The 3,366-nt window shown below is 35.8% G+C and overlaps 1 pseudogene; it reads right to left on the bottom strand.

Moving 5' to 3' along the window:
• Positions 1 to 2,499: 2,499 nt before the first annotated feature.
• LOC100638276 (kelch-like protein 3) overlaps positions 2,500 to 3,366 on the bottom strand; it is a 1,936-nt pseudogene continuing 1,069 nt past the window's right edge.

A 3,366-nucleotide genomic window follows, 5' to 3' on the forward strand; every position in this document is an offset into this window, starting at 1 on the left:
ACAGAAACTTGCCTGCAGCATATACCTTTCATATCAAAATAATTATACAATTATTAGAACAGCAGTGCCAGTTTTTGTACTCACTGTATTGGTTCTACAGCCGAGGATTAAAGCAAGTGAAGGCTATGACAAGGACTCAGCAAAACTATTGGCTATCACTGAGTGCAGGGCCACCTACATCGAGCTGGTCAGCGTGACAGTCTGAGATGTATGAGCTATGGCTTCTAGAACCTCAGTGGACAACCAATATAAAATTAATATAATTATCATAATCATTATACTTTACAACAAGCATAGAAAGAGAGCAGATATAACTTGAAATTGCAGAAAGGAAAAAACTTAAAGTGTAACTAACATCTTGTACATAGGCAAGAATGGTACTGGGGGAGATGAGTGAAAAGTTAGCTCTAAGTCTTCAGTTCATAAAATCTTAAAGACTTGCAATTACAGTGCTTAGAGAGAGATTCAGAGTAGTCTCGCGAGACTAGTCTCAGAGATCTACGTTAGTAGTTTCTTCCATGATGATGACAGAAGGGGCGGTCTGCAGTTATACCATAGTCTCTAATATCTATGGTTATACATTGAATTGAAATAGAAAAATTTCATGGTGTTGGAAGTATAATGAAGTCATTATTTTCTATGGGTTGCTGATTTGATTAGTCTGTTGTTATCATTCTGTTTTATTATTATTATATAGAACAGAATGAGACTCTTCAGGAAATACAAGAAATACAATATTTATTTGGGTGTCAGCAACTGGCTACATCCCTTTTTTGCAAGCAGTTGCTGTGACATTCAAGTGGCCCATTTTTCTCACTGTAGCGTGGTGTGTACAAAATAACTGAGCAATTCTAGTGACAGTGTGTTGGCAGTTGAGAGAATATTCTTTGATCAGGTCCACATGGAGACACACCCATGACAGAGTGTGGAAAGTTATGAGACACTACCTGAAGGTACATATATCATGGAAATAGTGTTTTATTATTAATAATGTACAATAATAAGATCAACTGATGACACACATAATGATAGTAGTAATGGAGCAGGAGAGACTAGTGTTACACATAACTAATGTTAGCTTAAATACATCAATATGCACATAGTATACATGTATGTAACACAAGTATAAAGAGCATACCATATAATCCTTAAGTAAAAGCTGGATGCGAATAAACGCCGGGTTAGCAATAGAATGGAAGCATAAATATGTAAATCTAGCCCAGGGGCGTATCCAGAGGGGGGGTGCTGAGGGTGCTTGAGCACCTCCCTTATGTCTGGGCTCAGAAAAAATTATTGAAGTTCTGGACTCTTGCATCTCTACCAAGCCTCTTATTGAAGTTATCTAGTACTCTGATTATGATTTCAGCAGTTTCCAGTCCTTCAAAGAGTAGTCAAAAGTACCAGTATGCGAGCCAGTATGCTTGAAATCATAGAAATGATCTTGACCCCACCCGTAATTTACGAAAAATGAAGAAAAATGCCGTTTTAACTGCTAGAAAGTAGGCGTGGCCAAAATTGCGGCGCGCTTGGCGCGCCTCCTACTTTTCTTCTCCATCGCATTCTGTCATACATAGTGGACCCCAGCACCCCCTTTCCAAATTTCTAGATACGCCCCTGTAGCCTTGTAGTAACTGAAATACTTTGTAAATACTTCCATTCCTGAAGTCAAGTGCATGAGGTCCCCAGTTCAAATCCTGCTTTGGGCCCAAGTTTTTTTATTAAAAAAAAAAATTATTGAGGTTCAAATGCCATTTTAGGAAATATATGCCTGGGCTTTTATTGAAGGATATGGTAGTTAGTTATAAATGTAAATGCAATTTGATTTGATTTTATTTCTTCATTTTTAAATTTAGAGTACAATTTTATTTGGCAAAGCCATTTGTGAAAAAACAGTATATTGACATAACTAGGATGTGTGGCCAGGAGATGGAGTCTAAAGTGATGGACAAAATATTCTTCAATTAACAATAATTGTTATTATTAATAATAGCACTCATGGACCTTTTACACTGTCTTTATGGCCTCTTTCTTTAGCCTGTTTAACTGATATAAATTAATTATTTAATAATTTGTTATTATTGTAGTTCTTGATTCAAAAATTATTAATTCTTAATAATATGAATGGCAATTTTGAAACATTGAATTGGTAATTGGATTGGCATTATCCTCATTACAACATTATCATGTGATGCTAGTGCAACTCTACATAATTATAGATCATTATGTGTCTAATAGCCTTTGTAAGTTAAATTTGTGGATTAAAAATATAAAATGTCAGTATTGCTATATTGGGATATTTTCCCAATATTGTATTATGACTTCATTCATTCTTAATACTGCGACAGCTCAATACCAGATCAAAGATAAAATTTAAATACATGCTCTGATATTTAAACAATTTGACATGTAAATACAAGGAATAACAATAAAAAGAAATTAAAAGTACCAGCCTATTGAATGAATAACTGAGAAAACAACAAATAATGCAATGCAATTAGTTTATGACTGACCAATAGCAGTTGCTGTCGGTTCATCTACAACAGCCACGCCTGCATAGCTCCTTCCTAAAGGCCGGTCATCTTGGGCCACTTTCCAGGTCTTAAATATAGAATCATATATCTCAATATTTGGTAGATTAGTGACACCATCATTTCCCCCAATTACATACAAGAGGTCATAAACTACAGCAGCTGCTCCATTCCGTCCAGAAGTTAACATATCAGGAATACAAGACCACTTATTGGACTGAGCATCATAACACTTAACACTTTTCCATACATTAGGCCCGTCATGGCCTCCTATGACATACAATATATTATCAATGACGGCCACAGCCACCCCACTTCGTCTCTGGGTCATCGGCTCTATGGTTGACCTTTGTTAGTATTGGGATCATACACTTCAACCGAGTTAAGGCACTGGCCAGTAATACCATCATAGCCTCCAACAGCATCAAGGAGATTATTTGTGACCATAATTGACAAAAGGTACCTTATGGCGGATTTTTAAATTCATCATTATATTGAAAAATATCAATCTGTGAGTGCTCTGTTAGTCAACCATTGTTTCTAAAAGGTACATAGTAACTTTTTCTATGCTCTCGAGTAATTTTATGAGAAATGAAGCTCAGGAAGTTGGATTTTTTAGGCTATAAATACCAATTTTCCTATCCGCCATAAGGTACCTTTTGTCAATTATGGTCACATTTATAACAGTCACGCCCAAACTAGAGCGTCTCGTGTTCATATTAGCAACTGCTATCCACTGCTTGGTTTCTAATAAATATAGAGATAGTGTAAATAAGGAAATTTATGAGGTAGAAACTTTTGTGCTAAACCACATTACCAATTGAACAAAGATTTAAAC

Source organism: Amphimedon queenslandica, unplaced genomic scaffold, assembly GCF_000090795.2.
Source record: "Amphimedon queenslandica unplaced genomic scaffold, v1.1 AMPQUscaffold_11802, whole genome shotgun sequence".
NCBI lineage: Eukaryota > Metazoa > Porifera > Demospongiae > Haplosclerida > Niphatidae > Amphimedon > Amphimedon queenslandica.